We start from the raw sequence: 20,518 nt of genomic DNA on the forward strand, positions 1-20,518 counted from the left end.
GCTTAAAGAAAGCCAGAGACCAGTGTGGGGAATAGGAGGGTGCCAAAATACCTTAGAGACAATGCACCCAGTAAAGTGGGAGGCAGAGGATCGCCAAGGGACCGTATGGCCGTTGGTGATTCCAGGACTTAGTTTTAACATCTGGGGCAGGGACATTATGAGCCGCCTCGGGATGAAGCTATCAAATTTTTAGTAAGGGCCATTGCAGTTGCACTGGAGTCCCCACCCTTGAATTGGAAGTCAGACACCCCGATTTGTGTGGAGCAATGGCCCCTGACTCCAGAAAAACTCCAGGCACTACAGATACTGGTTAAGGAGCAATTAGCACCCTGGAATGCTCCTGTGTTTGCTATAAAGAAAAAATCCGGGAAATTCAGGTTCCTTACATATGTTAATCAAGCATTTGTAAGCTCCTGGCAGCTGCTATACCAAAGTAACCAGCCACTATGCATTCTTATCAATTTTACCTTAAAGGCGATCCTCGCTAAACAAAGAAGGGGAAAAGGTCGCCTAATACAATCAGAGCTAAGATCAAGAGGCCTAATACAATCAGAGCTAAGATCAAGAGGCCTAATACAATCAGAGCTTGATACAGCTGTCTCAAAAGGCTCACATAATACTCCAGCTATGAGACATTTTAAGATACTAATAGGGGGTCGAGGGTATGTTTGTGTCTCCACAGGAAAAGGTGATGCGTGGATTCCCATTAGAAGGATCCGTAAGTGGGAACTGATGTCGGAGACGCAGGAGGCAGAGAGCCCAGAGACCCCGGAGAAGGATCATACACCACCTGAGCCTGCTGCTGACAGCTTTAACCTTGCTGCCCAGAGAGGAAGCAGCCCTCATCACAACCGCAGACACTGCTGCTGACAGCTTCAATCTAGGCATCCTTTTTTCGCCAGCTGAATGAGGACTTTGATATCACAAACCCAGGACACTTGGGTGGGGAGGAGGTGACCAATTTTCCACCTGTGGGATTAGTTGATTGCACTTCCCCTGCTGTAACTCAGCCATTTAGTTTCATCTTTGTTTTATTTGATGCCTCCCTTTGTCAGTTGTGCTAGCTGCAGATTTCTGTGTGAATGAAGTCTTGTTGTAGGGTACTCATAGGCTAAAGGCCTTCCTTAATCCACTCAGCCTCCAGCCACTGTTTGCTCTAGAGCCAGGTGCGCTCCGCGCATAACAAAGAAGGGGAGATATTTAATAAACTAAATGACTTTCAGGAACAAACAACAACTGAACAGAAAATTTGACCTGCAAGAATCAAGAAAAACATAAGAAAGTTACCATGAAAAACTAACTATAAGGGATTTAATAAAGTTAAACTGTTTACTTCTTATATGGGTAAATGTTATTTGTAACTCTTAAGAATATTGTCATTACTAGGGTAGTTCCAAGGTAGAGGGGTGCAAAAATATACATCTATAGAAGGCTTGAGGTTGAGTTGAGTTGATTGTAATGGGATGATTCTAAAAAATAAAAATGGGTAGAGAAAGATAAAATGGAACAAATTATCTCATACAAAGGAGGCATGAATGGAAGAACTGTTATAATGGAGGGGAGGATGGGGTGAAGAGCAGGCAATGTGGGAAACTTATTCTCCTTTTGAAAGCATTCTTCTCCTCATTGGCTTTTTGAACCTCTTTTGCCAATTGAGTTAGGCTAGTTTTCAAGGTGTTAATTTCTTCACCATTTTTTTGGTTCTCCTTTATCAGGGAGCTGATCTGTTTTTCATGCTTCTCTTTCATCCCTCTCATTTCTCTTCCCAGTTTTTCCTCCACCTCTCTAACTTGATTTTCAAAATTCTTTTTGAGCTCTTCCATGGCCTGAGCCCATTGGGTGGGCTGGGACACAGAATCCTTGATTTCTGTGTCTTTGCCTGATGGTAAGCATTGTTCTTCCTCATCAGAAAGGAAGGGAGGAAATGTCTGTTCTCCGAGAAAGTACCCTTCAATAGTTTTATTTCTTTTCCCTTTTCTGGGCATTCTACCCAGCCAGTGACCTGACCTCTGAATATTCTCCTCACACCCACCTCGCCTCCTGGTCCTCCCAGCCAGCGTTTGGGGACTGAGATTCAAATGCTGCTTCCCGCCTTAGGGCTTTTGGCGGGGGCAGGGCTGCTATTCAGTGTGAGAATTAAGTTCAGATGGTCGGGTCGGGGCAGGGCCACCTCTCAGGCTCAGTTCCCTCAGGGGGTTTATGTACAGACCTTCCACAATGGATCCAGGCTCCTGCCCGCTTGGGGAGCCCCTGTCTGCCGCCGCCTCTCAGCTTCTATCTCCCGGGGGGGCCCGAGCCATGGGGGCACCCCACTCCCCTCTCGACCTGCCAAAGAGACTCTCTCACCGACCCCCGTCACCTGTGGGTGGAGGGACTTGTGCCGCCGCTGGAGATCCCGTCCCTGAAGCCTGCTCGGATCTGTACCTCTTGGACCCGTGGCCGGCGCAGGTCTGGGCTGGGCTCTGGGTCTGCAGCGTGACGGACCTTTTGTGAGAGGTTTGCAGGTCCCTCTGTGGGTGGAGGGACCCGCGTGGCCGCTGGAGATCCCGTCCCCGTAGCCCGCTCGGATCTTTTCCTCACGGTGTCGCGGCCGCTGCAGGGCTGCCCTCTGCTCCCAGTCCCGGCGCCCAGTCCACAGCGCGAAGGGCCCCTGCGAGAGGTTTGCAGGTCTCTCTGGAATAGAAATCTCCCTCGCTCCAATATTCCGTGGCCTCTGGGTGCAGAATTCACTGTGAGTTGGTCCCCTCTAGCCGTTCTGTGGGTTGTGGGTTCGGAGCTATGTGTATGTGCGTCTTTCTACTCCGCCATCTTGGCTCCGCCTGAGGGAAACTTATTCTCATCAAAATTTGGTCAAAGAGTGATTAATATATATATATAGTTGGGTATACAAGTCATCAACTTACAGAAACACAGAAGGGCAAAGGGATAGAATAAAGGATACACTCTCAAAAGGGTGTGCAGCTTAGGAAGGCAGTGGTCAGAAGTAATTCAGACTTCTGAGAATGGATAGAGTAAGAAGTGAGAGAGAAGAGAGAGAAGGATAAATGGTGAGAATGGAGGGGAAGTCACAACTAGGAATTGTAAATCTGAATATGAATGGAATGAACACACCCCTAAAAGAGAAACAGATAGCAGTGTGGACCAAAACCCAGAACACAACAATATGTTGTTTGGAAGAAACACATTTAAAAATGAGATATATACAAAGAGTAAGAATAAAGGACTGGAGTGGAATTTATTATGCTTTGGCTGATGTTAAAAAAACAAACAAACAGGGCTAGCAATAATGATCTCGGACAAAACTAAAGCTAAAAGAGAGATTCAATTAAAAGAAATAAACAGGGAAACTGCATTAGTAATATCAGCCCTAAATATATATGCACCAAATGCTATAGCATCCAAATTTATAAAAGAAAACATGAATAAATTACAGGTGGACATAGATAAGCAAAACCATAATAGTGGGGAACTTCACAAAGTAAAGAAGGAAGAAGTCAAGAATATTAATAGAATCTTCTTTAAGGTAGATATGATGGACATCTGGAGAGAACTGAATGGGAATAGAAAGAAATATACCTTTTTCTCAGTAGTAACATGAACTTTTCAAAAATACATTAGGCCACAAAAACTTTATAGTTCAATGCAGAAAAGCAGAAATATAAAATGCATCGTTTTCAAATCATAATGCAATCCCAGGGATTCAACTAAAAAGTAAGTTTAAACAATTAATAATTTTAGCAAAGTAGCAGGATATTTTAAAATAAACTCACACGAACTGTTAGCGTGTGTGTGTGTGTGTGTGTGTGTGTGTGTGTGTTTATTGCCAACAAAACCCTGCAAGAAGAGATAGTAAGAGATAACCCATTTCAGGTAACGATAGGCAGCATGAAATACCTGGCAAGATACCCGCTAAGACAAACCCAGGAACTACATGGACATAATTATAAAACACTTTTTATGCAAATAAAGTCTGATTTAAATAATTGGAGAAATATTAATTGTTCAGTGGGTGAGCTGAGCCAATATAACAAAAATGGCAATTCTATCTAAACTAATCTACTTGTTCAATGCCATCCCAATTAAATTACCAAAAAGTGTTTTACTGAGCTAGAAAAAATAATAGAATTCATTTGGAAGAACAAAAGGTCAAAAACATCGAAGGACTTTTCTAAAGCAAAAATGTAAAGGAAGGAGGTTTACCATTATTGTAAGGCAGTAATTATTAAAACTATCTGATACTGGCTAAAAAATAGAAAGGTGGATCAGTGGAACAGAGTAGACATACACTTTTAAATGATTATAGTAATCTAGTGTTTGATGAATGTAAAGATTTTAACTTCTGGGATAAGAATTTTCTATTCGGTAAAAAATTGTGAAAATTGAGAAACAGGCTGGCAGCAATTAGGTATAGACCACTATCACACCATTTACCAAGATAAGGGCAAAATGGATTCATGATCTAGATGCTAAGGGAAATATTGTAAGGAAATTAGAATAATATGGAAAATATTACCTATCATATTTATGGATAAAAGATTTTATGAATAAGCAAGAGAGCAGTGTGAGATTTAAAATGGATAATTTTGATTACAAACTGGGACACCAATACATTGATGTAATTGTGAAATGATTCAGTCAGTTTGGAGAACAATCTGAAATTATGTCTGAAGAGTTGGGGGCAGCTAGGTGGTGCAGTGGATAGAGCATGAGTGCAGGAGTCAGGAGGATCTGAGTTCAAATCTCACCTCAGATACTTGACACTCACTAGCTGTGTGGCCTTGGACAAGTCACTTGACCCCAATTGCCTCAGACCACAATTGCCTCATCCTGGGTCATCTCTAGTCATCCTGATGAATATCTGGTCACTGGATTCAGATATGACTCTGGAGGAGAAAGTGAGGCTGGTGACCTGCCCAGCCCTCCCTCACTCAAAATAAAGTCAAGTGCAAGTCATGTCATCATTTCTCTGATGGCATGGTCTTTTGGCAATGAAGGACAAACACACACATGTCTAAAGAGTTACAAAACTGTGTATACCCTTTGACACAGCAATACCACTATCAGGTCTGTTTCTCACAGTGAATGGGAAAAAGGAAAAGAACCTATATGTTCTAACATTTTGTTAGCAGCTCTCTTCATGAGGGTGAAAAATTAGAAATTGAGGAATGTCCATCAATTGGGTAATGACTGAATGATGATGGAATCCTACAGTGTTGTAAGAAATAATGAATGGGTTCATTTTAGGGGGAAAAAAGAAGGAAAGATTGATATAAAACAATCAAGATAAATGAGCAGAGTCAAGAGAATATTGAATATAGAAATATATTTGAAGAAAAAGTGTAAATGATTAAGTTATTCTCAGTGTTATGAATAATCAAATCAAGTACAAAGAACTCATGAAGGACAATGCTATTCACTTCCACAGAAAGAACTGATATATGAAAGGATGAATTGTTTGGTTTCACACACATATCTGTGTCAAATGGTGACCTCCTCTAGTGTGGGGCAGGGAGGGAGAGAGGGGGACAGGACAATCGCAAAATGTAACAATACTTTCTAAACTAAAAAAGAAATAAAGAAACCTCAATAGAAAAGAAAAACGATAAATACTAGAGATATGGAAAAATTGGGTCACTGATTCACTGTTGTTGGAGTTGTGAACTGGTCCAACCATTCTGGGGAGCAATTTGGAACTATGCCCAGAGGGCTATAAAATTGTGCATACCCTTTGACCCAGCAATACCACTACTGGGATTACTCTCCCAAAACAAATAAAAGAAAAAGAACTCACATTGTAAAAATATTTATAGCAGTTTTCTTTTTTTTGGTGGTAAAAAAAATGGAAATTGAGAGGATGACCATCATTAGGAAAATGGCTGAATAAGATGTGGTATGTGATTGTGATGGAGTATGGTTGTGCTATGAGAAATAAGGAGGGTAATGGGTTCAGAAAAACCTTGGAAGACTTGTATGAACTGATCTAAAGCAAATGGAGCAGAACCTGGAGAACATTGTACATAGTCACATGATGATCATCTGTGAGATACTTATTTACTCTGATCAAGACAATGATCTGAGACAATTTTAAAAGTGCTTCCCACCTATAGAGAAAGAATTTAGGAACTCTGAGTGTAGGCTGAAGCATACACTTTTTTAAAAAGCATCTTTCTTTTCTTTTCTTTTTTGGCATTTTTTTTTTTTTGCAACATGGCTAATATGGAAATATGTTTTGCTCACATGATTGGTTCATATCATATGGTTTGCCTTCTCAAGGGGAAGAGGAAAGACAGGAGAACTTGGAACTCAATTTTTTTTTTAAATTAACGTTAAATTTTTACATGTAATTGAGAAATATTTAACAAAATAAATTGAAATAAGTTAAATGGGGGAAAAGATAGAAACATAAAAATGAAAATTGACAGGAATATTATAGAGAAAATTCAGAGCTTGCAGTTGAAAGAAAAAATACTTTAAGTTGTGTCAGCCCTGGAGTCGGGAAGACCTGAGTTCAAATTTGACCTCAACCACTTACTAATTGAGCGTCCCTAGGCGGTCACTTTACCTCTCTGCCTTAATTTCCTCATTTGGAAAATGAGGACAATAATAAAACCTACCTCCCTTTTGAGGATCAAATGCGATAATGTTTAGAAAGTGTCTGGCACACAGTAGGTACTTAATAAAGGCTTATTCTCTTCTCCCGTAAAAAAGGAATTGAAATCCGCAGGCGTCACAGTCAGATCACACACTTTAGATTGGAAAACTGGAATACGATATTCCCTAAGGCAGAAGACACACTTTAAAACCCCAAAATGACACCCAGAAAAACGGAGTATAATCCCACGTCGGGGTAAGGGTGAAAAATGGACTTTTAATTAAATTAGGGCCTTTCAAGCAGTCCTAATGAAAAGATAAGGGCAGTGGAGAAACTTGAAAGGTAAACGGAATTAAAGAGAAACCCTAGTTAAATACAAGGAAAGAACTTTCCGAGGATTCAGTGCTGCATTCTGGCGGGGGCAGAGAGGCAGTTTCAAGTGTCCCCAAAGAACAATGAGATCAGCAGGGGTCATAGAGAAACCTGAATTTGATGGAGAGCTTGCGATTGATTTTCTGATCTTAAAAAGAGAAAGAAAAGGTGGAGGGGGTAGAGCAAATTAGGAGGGAGGGGTAAGAATTGGGGAGACAACTCCCATAGCTGGGGGCATGTAAACAGAAATCTATACAAATAAAGAACAGATGAGGGGCAAAGTCTCTTGAAAAACACCCTAAATGCGCCTCTGACTGTAAGTCTAAATACGTTGTAACAGCAACAAAGCTTCGAGGACAGAGACCAATCCCAGGACCCAGTATTTAGAATATGGAGAAGAGCTTGATATGCGAAGGAGCCCCCGGAAAGGGTCAGGTCTGTTCTTTTCTTTCTTTCTTTTTTTCTTTCCTTCTCTTTCTTTCTTTCTTTCCTCTTTCTCTCTTTTCCTTCCTCCCTCCCTCCCTCCCATCCTTCCTTCCTTCCTTCCTCCCTCCCTCCCTCCCATCTTTCCTTCCTTCCTTCCTTCCTTCCTTCCTTCCTTCCTTCCTTCCTTCCTTCCTTCCTTCCTTCCTTCCTTCCTTCCTTCCTTCCTTCCTTCCTTCCTTCCTTCCTTCCTTCCTTCCTTTCCTGGAGGTGGGGAGAAGGAGCTGGTTCCCTGAAAAAAAAAAAAAAAGATTTAACGAACCATCACATTCTTTCCGCGGCCACGCTGCCCATGCCGCCCACGCCGACTGCCTCGCCTTAACCATTACCCACAGTGATGGGTGGCGAGGGATTAAAAGTGGCTCCTTCTGCCTCGGGTCCCAGTTCCTGGAGCTCTCTGAAGATCCTCACCCTCGACTGGCCTCAAGGTTCGTATTCACAACCCTCAGGGGTTTACTGGAATAGAATCGCTCCTCTCCGTGGCAACGGGAGCACCAGGTCTCCTTTGATCTGCTGGATGACGTGAGAGTTAGCGCTCACGAAGTAGGACTGAGACCTCGCGCGGGTCGGGGGAGCTGTCGGAACTCACCTCGGCCCCGGACCATGGAGGGAACCCCGCTGGGCTGGGGCTGGAGGTGGAGCAGGAGAGGTGGCTGCAGCCCTTCCCGAACCCCGAGGAGGTTCGCTGGAACTGTTCAGGGAGAACCCATGTCATGACAGGGGAGCGCCCAGCCGAGGATCCTTCGGTGAAGCACTGGGACCACCCAGGCACAAGATCGAGGGTCAGTATGCTGTGCCAGAACACTGGACTCACGTACAAAACAGTCAAATGTCAGGAGTAGATAGGATCCTAAGCCTCCATATAGATATCAAAGAGCTTCCAAACACAGAGCAATCACACGCTCGACTCTGGAGCCTTGGACCACTCTGCCACCCTGACAGCGATCAGCCTCGGTGTTTCTCAGCCCTTCTGTTGGGTCCTCTGCCTCCGCAGCGAGCCCCACCACAGGTTCCCAGAGTCCTGGGAGCTTCCGCCCCGCCACCTCCCACCGTCCTGGCTTGGTCCTTGCTCTGGGCCCACTAGGGACGTTCTTCTCACGCTACATGGGCTCTCCTCAGAAGGAGGAGGAGTTCCTGGAGGCCAGGCTTGTGTCTGCTCCCAGTCCCGAGCCTGATACACAGTAGGCGCTTACTTAGTGCTGGGGGATAAGGATAAGGGATCACGAGCTTGCAAGGGACACACAGCGACGGAAATAGAGGGAACGGGGCAAGAAAAAGACAGTGAGCCCAGGGGTCTCCTAGAGGAGGCGGAGGCGTCTGAGACCCTCGGCATCTTCCCGTTCACCCTCAACGTGCCTCCCAGCCTCCAGACCTGGCGGCCCTGGCAGTCTTGGATGGGGGGCGGGGAGATTTCAAACCGTGAAACCAAAACTGGAATAAATCAGCCCCAAAGAAAGAAGAGTCCTCGAGGAACTGAGCGGGAAGGAGGCGGGCGCGGCCCCCAGCGGGCAGAATTCCTGGGCCCAAAGTCCCAGACATTGTCTTCAGGGATGCCCTCGTGACAAGTGAGAAGATCGCTTCAGGGCCAGTGGCGCAATGGAGAACGCGTCTGACTACGGATCAGAAGATTCCAGGTTCAACTCCTGGCTGGCTTGTCTGCCGAGCTTCTGCTTTTTTTCCTTTTTTTTTTTTTTTTAATTTTTCCACCTCCGTCATTCATTCATTTTTCTGAGGAAGAAAGCGTTTTCTGAAAGAGTAAGCATTTGTTGAGCTCCTGCTACTTGGCAAGCTCCGGCCTAAGCTTGGTGTGACTCGACGGTGTCAGGTACACCACGTTCATTGTCCCAGGTGTCCCGAAGGTTTCTCACACCCTCCGAACTCCGCCACCCTCTTCTTTCTCGGCCCTGAGCCTGAAGTCGTGGGCAGGTACGGAACTCACTCTGGCCGGGCCTGTCTTCTCTCCACGAGGACAGGGCAGCCTCTCGGAGCGCGAGGTGACGCTGCCCACCTTCAATGAGCGCGCCCTTCCTGCCTGGGTTCCTAGAAAACAAAAATGGGAAAACAACACTCGATAAGCATTCATGAGCATCTACAGTGGGCCAGGCACCGTGCTAAATGCGGAACATCCCAGACCTCGAGCATCGCCCAGTCTCATGAGAGACAAGGCAGGAAAACATTGAGGTACAAAGCAGCTTCAGCAGGAGAAACTGGAAATAGCAGCAGAGGAAAAGTGGCCATGATAGCTCTATCAGGCTTAGCTGGAAAGAGTTTCCAGAGAACAGGGGATTTCAGCTTCAATCTGCAGGAAGCAGAGATGAGGAGGAAGAGGATCCCAGGCTTAGGGGACGACCAGAGAGAATGCTGGGAGCAAGAGACAGAGGGTTTTGTTTGAGGAACAGCCAGGGGGCCAGAACCACTGGATAGAGGAGTAAGGTGTAGAAAGACCTGTCGCCTGGTGGGGGGGGGGGGGGAGGGGGGAGCGTTATTAAGGGCTTGGAATGCCAGAGGATTTTATATTTCATCTTAGATGGAATAGGGTGAAGCTTATTGGGGGGTGGCAGTGATGTGATATGGTCAGTTTTGTGTATTAGGCAAATCACATTGGTGGTCGCATGGAGGATGGAGTGAAGCAGGGAGAGACTGAGGCAGGCAGACCCCTGAGCAGCTATTGCGATAGTCCAAGTGATGAGGGAGTTGCACCAGGGCCAAGTCAGTGTCAGAAGTGACAAAAGAAGGTGTATTTAGAGGATGGTACAGAGATGAAATGGACAGGCCTGGGTGACAGATTGGTTTTGGGGAGGGATGAGGGCCAGTGAGGAGTCCGAGATCACCCCTGGACTACTGGTGGGACTAGGAGGATAGAAGGGCCCTAGGCTCTAATAGGTAAGGTATGAAGCCAGGTGGTGTGAGTAACAGGCTCACGTCAAATAAAGAAAATTACTTGTTGTGAAATCAGGAAAGCTTTTAATGTTTTAATGTTAATGTTCATTTCCCCTGAATGAACAGATATCTCCTAAGAACTGCTACAATTATTCAGAACAATGCCAGCTTTCTCACATGGTTCCAAATTCTGCCTGCCTCCTGTTGGCTACAGGAAGCCTCCTGAATACTTCACACTTCAAGTTCTCCTCTCTGACAGGCTTCCCCTCAAACAGCTCAAGCCTGGGCACGTGTCTGCCCTTTTACGTGATTGTACCAGGTCATGACTCTGATTAGCTGCTATTACTTAAAGCTGGGAGGAGTTTTAACCCTGTGGAAACAAAATTCCTTCTTTGATTTCCCACAGTGGGATGAAGAGTTTGAGGTTTGAAAAGTTAAATAGTTCCCTTCTGACATCTTGAGTCTCAGACATTTATTGGACATTCAGTTTGAGATGTGGAATAGGCAGGTGGAGATGCCATGGTGGACATCAGCAGAGGGATTAGGACTGGACAAGTAGATTTGGTCATCACCTTAGACATAACTCTATAGTAGGTGCAACCTCTAGGTCCTCAAGTGCTGCCCTGTGACTGAATCTAAATTTCACAGAAAAGATCCCCTCAATGAAAGAATTTGTTCTGGAAAACTTGAACTCCATCACTAAGAAGCACCCAAGGACCTACAAGGCCTTGAAGCCACAGGTTCCCAGCCTCGGTTTATAGGTGCTGATGAGATCACCAAGTGATGTAGCACAGAAGGGGAAAAGAAGGTCCAGGACAGAATCTTTTGGGACACCCCCAGTTGGATGGCATGAGCCAGATAGAGATCCAGAAAAGGAGAATGAGAAGAGAGTCTAACAAGGAGGAGGAGAAGGAGGAGAGAAAAGTGTGCTGGACACCTAGACAGAAGAGCCTGGGTTTGCCTATCATGACTCTGTATTTGCTTACTTGGGTGCCACATCTAGGCCAACTACCCCATATTGTATCCATGAGCTGAAGAGAGGTTTCCAGGAGTCAGGACTTAGATCACAGGGCTATTTCTGGAGAATGGTTCACCAAAATAGGGCACAAAGAAGCAGCTGCCTCTAGGAGGAGCCTGGCCACATTCAGGTCCCAGAGAGTTTGGGCCTAGGTTGGAGGTGAGAGGGAGAAGACCAGGGATGTGCTGGAAGCTAGGAGGACCTGGCCTGCAAGAGCTAATTGTTCTACTTTCAGTAAGAGCATTAAGAGGTAAGAAATAGGCAAGGAGGACAAATGAGAGCTTTTCTATTGATTGTCAAGATTGAAGCAATGGGAGGAGGAGGAGCCAAGAGGGCAGAGTAGAAAGATACACATATACTAGCTCCAAACCCACAGCCCATAAAATACCCGTGAAGAAGAACTCCCAACGGGTTCTGGAGCAGCAGAGGCCACAGAGCAACAGAGTGGAGGAGATTTCTGTTCCAGAGAGACATGAAAAACTGACCTGAAAGGTCCATCAAGCACTGGACCCAGAGCACAGCACAGCCCTGCCTTGGCCCTGCTGCACCTGGAGGAGCCTATCTGAGCAGGCTTCAGGGACAGAATCTCCAGTGGCTGCTCGGGTCCCTCCACCCACAGGTGCCAGGGGTCAGTGAGAGGGTCTTTCCAGCTTGCCAAGAGGGCAGCGGGGTGTCTCCATAGCTCGGGCCCCCTCAGGAGGCAGCAGCAGAGGCAGCAGTGGACAAGGGGCTCCTGAGGCAGGCAGGAGCCCAGATCCATTGGTGAAGGTCTCCTCGTAAACACCCTGAAGGAACTGAGCCCCCAGTGGTGGCCCTACCCCTACCAGAGCACCTGAACTTAATCACACACTGAATAGCAGCCCCGCCCCCACTGAAAGCCCTGAGGCTAGGGAGCAGCATTTGAAACTCAGCCCAAAAGCCCTGGCTGGGCAGATCTGGAGGCAAGGTGGGTGTGGAGAGCACACTCAGAAGTCAAGTAACTGGCTGGGAAAATGCCCAGAAAAGCGGGGGGGAAAATAAGACCATAGAAGGTTACTCTCTTGGTGAACAGATATCTCCTTCCATCCTTTCTGAGGAGGAAGAACAATGCTTACCATCAGGGAAAGACATAGAATTCAAGGCTTCTGTATCCCAAACATCCAAAATAAATATTCAATGGGCTCAGGCCATGGAAGAGCTCAAAGAGGATTTTGAAAATCAACTTAGAGAGGTGGAGGAAAAACTGGGAAGAGAAATGAGAGAGGTGAAAGAAAAGCATGAAAAGCAGGTCAACACCCTGCTAAAAGAGACCCAGAAAAATGCTGAAGAAAGTAACACCTTTACAAATAGGCTAACTCAATTGGCAAAAGAGCTTCAAAAAGCCAATGAGGAGAAGAATGCTTTCAAAAGCAGAATTAGCCAAATGGAAAAGGAGGTTCAAAAGCTCACTGAAGAAAATAGTTCTTTCAAAATTAGAATGGAACAGATGGAGGCTAATGACTTCATGAGAAACCAAGAAATCACAAAACAAAACCAAAAGAATGAAAAAATGGAAGATAATGTGAAATATCTCATTGGAAAAACAACTGACCTGGAAAATAGATCCAGGAAAGACAAGTTAAAAATTATGGTACTACCTGAAAGCCAGGATCAAAAAAGAGCCTAGACATCATCTTTTATGAAATTATCAAGGAAAACTGCCCTGATATTCTAGAACCAGAGGGCAAAATAAGCATTCAAGGAATCCACTGATCACCTCCTGAAAGAGATCCAAAAATAGAGAGTCCTAGGAAGATTGTGGCCAAATTCCAGAGTTCCCCGGTCAAGGAGAAAATATTGCGAGCAGCTAGAAAGAAACAATTCAAGTATTGTGGAAATACAATCAGGATAAGACAAGATCTAGCAGCTTCTACATTAAGGGATCGAAGGGCGTGGAATATGATATTCCAGAAGTCAAAGGAACTAGGACTAAAACCAAGAATCACCTACCCAGCAAAATGAGTATAATACTTCAGGGGAAAAAATGGTCTTTCAATGAAATCAAGGACTTTCAAGCATTCTTGATGAAAAGACCAGAGCTGAAAAGAAAACTTGACTTTCAAACACAAGAATGAAGAGAAGCATGAAAAGGTAAAGAGCAAAGAGAAGTCATAAGGGACTTTACTAAAGTTGAACTGTTTACATTCCTACATGGAAAGACAGTATTTGTAACTCTTGAAACTTTTCGGTATCTGGGTAGTTGGTGGCATTACATACACACACACACACACACACACACACACAGACAGAAAGCACAGAGTGAACGAAATGGGATGGGATCATATCTTTAAAAAATGAAATTAAGTGGTGAGAGAGAAATATATTGGGAGGAGAAAGGGAGAAATGGAATGGGGCAAATTATCTCTCATAAAAGAGGCAGGCAAAAGACTTTTTAGTGGAGGGAAAAAGAGGGGAGGTGAGAGAAAAACATGAAGTTTACTCTCATCACATTAGAATAAAGGAAAGAATAAAATGCACACTGATTTTGGTATGAAAACGTATCTTACAATACAGGAAAGTGGGGGAGAAGGGGATAAGCTGGGTGGAGATGATGGAAGGGAGGGCAATGGGAGGAGGGAGCAATTTGAAGTCAACACTCTTGGGGAGGGACAGGATCAAAAGAGAGAATAGAAGAAATGGGGGGCAGGATAGGATGGAGGAAAATATAGTTAGTCTTACACAACACGACTATCATGGAAGTCATTTGCAAAATTCCACAGATAAGGGCTATATTGAATTGCTTGCCTTCCCAAAGGGAATGGGTGGGGAGGGAGGGATGAAGAGAAGTTGGAACTCAAAGTTTTAGGAACAACTGTCAAGTACTGTTCTTGCTAGTAGGAATTAAGAAATACAGGTAGTGGGGTATAGAAAGTTATCTGGCCCTACAGGACCAAAGAGAAGATGGGGACAAGGGAAGGGAGGGATGTTAGAAGAGAGGGCAGATTGGTGCTAGTGGTAATTAAAATGCTCGGGGTTTTGGGGTGGGGAGAGGGGAGAAATGGGGAGAAAATTTGGAACCTAAAATTTTGTGGAAATGAATGTTGAAAGTTAAATAAATAAATTTAAAAAATAAAAATAAATAAAAAAAAGAAAGCAATGGGAGAGGAGAAACATGTTCTCTCTCTCTCCCTGTATCTATCTATCTATCTATCTATCTATCTATCTATCTATCTATCTATCTATCTATCTATCTATCTATCTATCTATCTATCTATCTATCTGTCTATCTACCTATCTGTCTGTCTGTCTGTCTGTCTATCTATCTTTCTATCTATCTATCTGTCTATCTACCTATCTGTCTGTCTGTCTGTCTATCTGTCTATCTATCTATCTATCTATCTATCTATCTATCTATCTATCTATCTATCTATCTATCTATCTATCTATCTATCTATCTATCTATCTATCTGTCTATCTACCTATCTGTCTGTCTGTCTGTCCGTCTATCTATCTATCTATCTATCTATCTGTCTGTCTGTCTGTCTGTCTGTCGGTCGGTCTGTCTGTCTGTCTGTCTGTCTGTCTATCTATCTATCTCTCTATCTATCTATCTGTCTGTCTGTCTATCTACCTATCTGTCTATCTATCTATCTATCTATCTATCTATCTATCTATCTATCTATCTAATCTATCTATCTATCTATCTATCTAATCTATCTAGCTCTCTCTCTCTCTCTCTCTCTATCTATCTTCTGAACTATCTACCAATGTACCTCTTTATTTCACCTACTATGTGTCAGGGATTTTGACAAGAGCTTTACAAATATCTCATTTTATCCTCACACAACCCTGTTAGGTAGGTGTTATTACCCCCATTTTACAGTTGAGAGACTGAGGAAAATGGTAACTGACTTGTCTAGCAGTGTCTGAGGCTGAATTTGAATCCTTGGACCCATCAAACTGCTTTAAATGGAAGCATTTCTGATGGAGAAAATCTTATTGGTGCAGAGTAAACCCTGTGGCATGGCTTAGGGGCACCCAGTGAGACAAGTGGGAGGGGCAGAGCCTTAGGTGTGTGTCATGCAGATGTGTTTAGAAATTTAGTGATAATAAAATAATACACAATAAGTAGAAAGCTCTAGTTTCGAATTAAGCAACTGGACGTGACAATTAGCCTTAACAGGAAGGATGCACTTGGTTTTAATTGCTGCTTTGAAAGGCATTAACTACACGTGCCTTTCTTGGTATCCTGAAGACGCCAAGCATGGGGTAGCACATAGTAGGTACCTAATTAATATTTATTGGCTGGTGTCCCCTTTCTCCTAATTAAGTTCTATGTTTTTTCTCTACAAACTGTTAATAATATTAAGACATAGTCTTTGTTCTCTTGGAATGTATAAAAATATTTCTGTGAACTTTTCTCTGTGGAGAGCGATGGTGTAGTCTAAATTTTAGCCTCTGGTCATCCTCACACACGAAATTTGAGTAAAGACTCGCCTTTGATAAATTCAGTGTCATGGATTTGATTCCTTAACAAATTGGAATTGTTCCCTTACTTCAGTCACAGAGAGGCCCCAGGGTTACAGAGCATCTGGAAGATGCATGGCCCCTCAGAGAAGCAGTCCAGCAGGAATTCCAGTTGTGGTGCTCTGATGCTTCGACCACACTAGGCAGCCATCCCTTGGCATGCTCTTTGCCAGGGCTTGTTAAGGTAGGCTCAGTTCTCCCGTGAACGGTCTCGGCTCAGGTGAAGGTGAGGGCTTCTAAACCGCGGAACTCTCCCGAGGTCCCCCAGAGAACAGCTGGGAATTGAGGAGTGAGACACGAGCTATCTTGTTCTCCACCTCTTCTCAGTGGAAACTTGCTGGGGAGAGCATCCCACCCTTGAGATTGGTCCGTGGTTGGAGCACACCTGTTGTTAATTGGCTAAGGGGCTGAGAGCATACAGGGTGTCCACGAGAGAACTATGCAGCTGGGAGAGCTTAAATGGGGACAGGAAAGCCTGAGGGTTCCTTTTCCTTGCTCCTCGGAAGGGAGAAGGGGGCTCCCCACGGGGGGTTCCCGTGGGGAGCACTAGCCCTGCATACTGAGAGGGGGAGGGTTCCTCTCTCCTCCGTAAGGAGAAGGGGGCTCCATGGAGAGCACTAACCCCGCATGCTGATATGTAGCTTGTATCCAGAATAAAGCCTACACCTCTGCTTGACTCTGGAGGTCTCTTCTCTCATGACATTTATCCGGCTAGCCACCAAGACCTGGAGATAGGTAAGATGACCCGGGCAGCCCACGGCAATTAGACCAGGCAAGGGCTCTTTGCTTCCGGGGGTGGGTAGGGCTGGCATTGCCTTGTGCTGGGATTTGGACAGGATTCAGAGGCAAGCAGATAGGCACATTGTTGGTAGTGACTGACACTTTTCCATAGCTTGATCCGCCTGGGGAGGCTCTATAAATATCAGCTCTGATTAGGCTTGGGTGTTAATACACAAAGTTCTAGGAACTGCCTCAGCCTTTCACAATCACGTTATCAATTGCCATTTGTTCTAAGGGAGGTTAGAAGGATTCTCTCAAACTGTTCTTTTGTGTGTCCCAGGACAAACTCTGCGGGATGTGGGGAGGGTTCCTTGGCTGCATTGTGAGGCTAAACACATATGTTCTTTCAGGGATCAGATTTTATTTTTAGACAATGAACAAATAAGACAGTTAGAGGTTTCCACTTGGGCTTGCTGACCATGTGAGCCTAAGAGCCATGGTCACCTGGCTCACTTCCAGTCTAGGTCTTCATTCTGGCCTAGTTTGGCAAGGGAAGCCACCTACATAGTCCAGGACCCCCAGATCTGTCTGGCTAAAAGGCTGCTTCTGGAGGCCCTGGGGTATCTCCCCTGCCCAGATGCCTTCAGCACCATGTCCTCTTCCTCCAGTGCCAGCAAGTCTGGAAAGAACCTTCATTAAGAGACCAGTACCCAGTTCTGGTTCCAAATTGAATTCAAGCTGCTTGTCCATGGCTGTAGCAAGAGGTACTTTGTGGGCTGTGGCTGGAGCTATGAAATGTTGAAGGTCCTGAAGGGACAACACATAGCAATTGGGCCAGTCATACCACTGCTACAGCTCCAAAGAGATCTCTCCACTGAAAACAAAGAAAGAGGAAAATAAATTATCTGAACCAAAGTATTTATAGCAGGTCTTCTTCTGATTACCCTGAAAATGTAACATAAGGGTGTTATGTTATACCCCAAGGGTGTTATACCTCTTGGGGAATGGACAAACACACTTTGGGATGTGATTGTAATGGGGTATTATTGGACCACAAGAAGTTCTCCACTTCTACATAGTAAGGCTTGATATGATAAATGCTCATCGACCTGGCTTGACTCGGTGCCATTTGGGGTGCTCCCTACGTGGGCTCAGCGCTGTAGTCTTTATACCCATAGTGGGGGCAGTAGTCAGAAGCCATAGAACAGAGAGCAACCAGATAGTCCCTCTCTTCAGAATCTTTGCGACTGAAATGTCCCAGAGTCTCCAGCATCTTCCCAAGATGCATTTCAAAGCAAGCAAACACTCCTGCTGACAGAGTTCCAAAGAATCCAGGAGGATGAGATGAAACATTCCCCAAAAGAAGAAAACAAGGACAGGAAAGAACTGGCCGGGCCCAGAGGCAGACTCTGGGAAGGTGTTGGGAGGGGATTGGGCTCTGGGACCCCTTGCAGCATCAGGTTTTCAGTGTCCCCAGGGCTCCACAGCCCCTTGAATGGATGGCTTCAGGTTGGTCTGGGCTGCTTCTGAGATGCTGGTCTCTGCCACTTTTGGTTGCTTGACCCACAGAAAAAGCAGCTTGGTCGTCTTAGCTTGGTCATAACTACACAGCTACTGCCCTCTTTTAACCCCCATTCCTCCAACTGCCATGGACAAAGTAAAGAAAAAATAGGAAGCCCCCACTTTCTCCCCTACAAATTGTCACATTGCCACACCTCACAATTGTTTCCCTCTTCAAGAATTAATAAATTAATAAAAGACAAGAAGTCATTTCCCACACTAAAGAAACACCTAGCAGACAGTGATGAGTGTGCAGGCACAGGCAGTGGGGGTCAGGGAAAGTTATTCTCCAGGTTTGGCCCCTGAGATGCCAGTTCCCAGGCCAGCTCACAGAACTTCCCAGTGTGAGGGATCCTCTCTCCACCCAGAATTTGGTTCTACTGATGGCTTCTGGGAAGGCATCTTGGGAAAGGAGGGACTCCTCAGAACCCAGGTGACCAAATTCTTAATAAAGAAGTCCGGGACTGTGGTGAGATCTGAGCCTTCCTGGTTCTGGGGATGAGACACAGGAATGAGGCAACTCATTCCAGGAAACAGAGGAATGAAAGGACCCTTTCTCAGAGGGCTTAGCAGAGAATACTTTATGTTCTGCCCTGACATGAAGGGGTCGCTGGTAAATATTTAATAACTGACTGAAAAAAATGTAAGCAGGACCCACTTTTAGAGTTAATTTGCATTATTCACATTTTCTCCATCACTTTCTTACCCTAAAAATCCCCAGGACACTTAATCAAGCTCTGCTTTGTAACATTTGCTGATGTCAGAGACAAAAACGCTCACACAGAAAACTGAACAATTGTTTCTTCTGTGACAGTAGAAGCTGACTCTGGCTCCCTTTGCCCCCTGAATGGGAGGTCGCCTTTACTTCCAGTTGTCTGGTCCATATTTTCCCATGGAGAGTTTCTCTGAGCTCTATTTGGCTGTACTTTTGTTGGAAGGGTTTCTTTGCTGTTTGCTGTGTGTGCATGGTGCAACTAGAATTAATGAGATGGGAATGGGGTCAAGCCATGGATATAGAGCTTGGGGTCTCCTCCCCCAAAATCACAGAGTCATCAAAAGTTAGGTGATTGCATTCCCCAGATGAAAAATATGTAAGGGAACAGAGAGTTGCACTTGTAGCTCAGTATCCCTTCTCCCTGAGGTGAGCAGAGTGGTGGTCTCCAGCCCCAACTTTCTGGCTTATTTCATCTCCCTTGCAGAAGAAACCAGAGATGTAGATTGTGCTTCCCTTTGAGTCAGGCCTTGATGACACTGGTGGGCTTTTTCTACATGTGTAGAGGGGGCTCAGCTGACTCTGGAGGGTCACTTGAAGGGGAGGCTGGGTGATCTTTGGGAGGTCCCTCCAGGCCTGCCATTCTGTGGTCCTGGGGCAGAGACCAAGGTTCAAAGGGATGTGACCTTTGAAGGTAAGGTGAACACAATGGCTTGGTCATGGGGTTTGGATCCTAGAGATAGCATCCAGTCAGTTGACTCACCCTCCATTGCTCCAGGCCCCGTGAGGATATGACTAGGGACCTGTGCTTTGACCAGCCTCCATAGTGGTGCCCAAATGAAAAGGAAGAACAACCAATGCAGGGGTCTCTGCAGAGCACAGGAGGAGAGAATGGCAGAGGAGAGGCCACCTGGGGAAAGCACCTTGGACCTGGGAATCCAGCTGCTCCCAACAGGAAGTTACCAAGGGATGCTGCTTCCTCCCCCTGCCCATGGCTGGATGCCCAATGGATGATCAGACTGGTTCATTCTGGTTTGCTTCAGGCCCTCCTGACATTTTCTGTCAGCTCTCTTCCTATATATATATAAAGATAGCTGACAGACCTAGAAACCAAGATATTACTAAGCTATCACCCAACAGGACTCCCTGTGCTCAGGTGAGTGCCCAGCCTAGTCTCTTGAGGTATCCCCTCTGCAGGCTCACACTCTCCTGGATGTGCTGAGAAGTACCTACCTAAAGTCACCACAGCACTTGGGCAGGTGCTCCAGAGGTTCTCAATGGCATCCTTTTCACATCTTTTCTCTTATCCACCTGACCCAATCCCTGAGCCTTCCCCTGTCCCCTTTAGAGGAAGAGCTGACTCTCACTTGTGTAGAGATCCCATTTATGTGGCTAGAGGCCTTGGGAGGGGAAACTCTGGGAGAAGCTTCCACATATCAAGCCAGGTTGGATGTATTTGGTCTCCCCACAGGGACTGGAAAGGATGGGGCTGATCTCCTTGAACACACCCTACCTCTTTCTTGGCTGCATGTTGCTCAGCACTTTTGGGGAAGGTAAGTCTCCAGTGCCACAGAGATGAAGTTTCAGTAGAGGTGATTCTGCCCCCATGGTGCCTTGCAGAGTGTCTTCTGGATCCAACACTTGTCCCTTCAGATTCTGGTTATAAAAACTGTGCATAGTACTTGGGTGGCAGTCC

General features: G+C 45.3%; 2 long non-coding RNA genes and 1 other non-coding gene across 3 annotated transcripts in view; 2 read left to right on the forward strand and 1 right to left on the reverse strand.

The window, feature by feature from the left end:
• The first annotated feature begins 9,029 nt into the window (after positions 1–9,029).
• On the forward strand, positions 9,030–9,102 carry TRNAR-ACG (transfer RNA arginine (anticodon ACG)). Its single transcript has one exon. It is a non-coding gene; the product is annotated as a tRNA-Arg (tRNA).
• Positions 9,103–16,963: 7,861 nt separating this feature from the next.
• LOC140524807 (uncharacterized) overlaps positions 16,964–20,518 on the reverse strand; it is a 5,235-nt gene continuing 1,680 nt past the window's right edge. The window contains exons 2-3 of the long non-coding RNA XR_011973843.1: positions 20,336–20,518; positions 16,964–17,424 (exon numbers count right to left, since the gene is read on the reverse strand). The exon at positions 20,336–20,518 is cut by the window's right edge and continues 37 nt beyond it. This is a non-coding gene — a long non-coding RNA (uncharacterized lncRNA). The remainder of the gene's footprint in view (positions 17,425–20,335) is intronic.
• LOC140524806 (uncharacterized) overlaps positions 20,171–20,518 on the forward strand; it is an 8,760-nt gene continuing 8,412 nt past the window's right edge. Inside the window, exon 1 of the long non-coding RNA XR_011973842.1 lies at positions 20,171–20,375. This is a non-coding gene — a long non-coding RNA (uncharacterized lncRNA). The remainder of the gene's footprint in view (positions 20,376–20,518) is intronic.

Source organism: Notamacropus eugenii, chromosome 2 (assembly GCF_028372415.1).
Source record: "Notamacropus eugenii isolate mMacEug1 chromosome 2, mMacEug1.pri_v2, whole genome shotgun sequence".
Lineage (NCBI taxonomy): Eukaryota > Metazoa > Chordata > Mammalia > Diprotodontia > Macropodidae > Notamacropus > Notamacropus eugenii.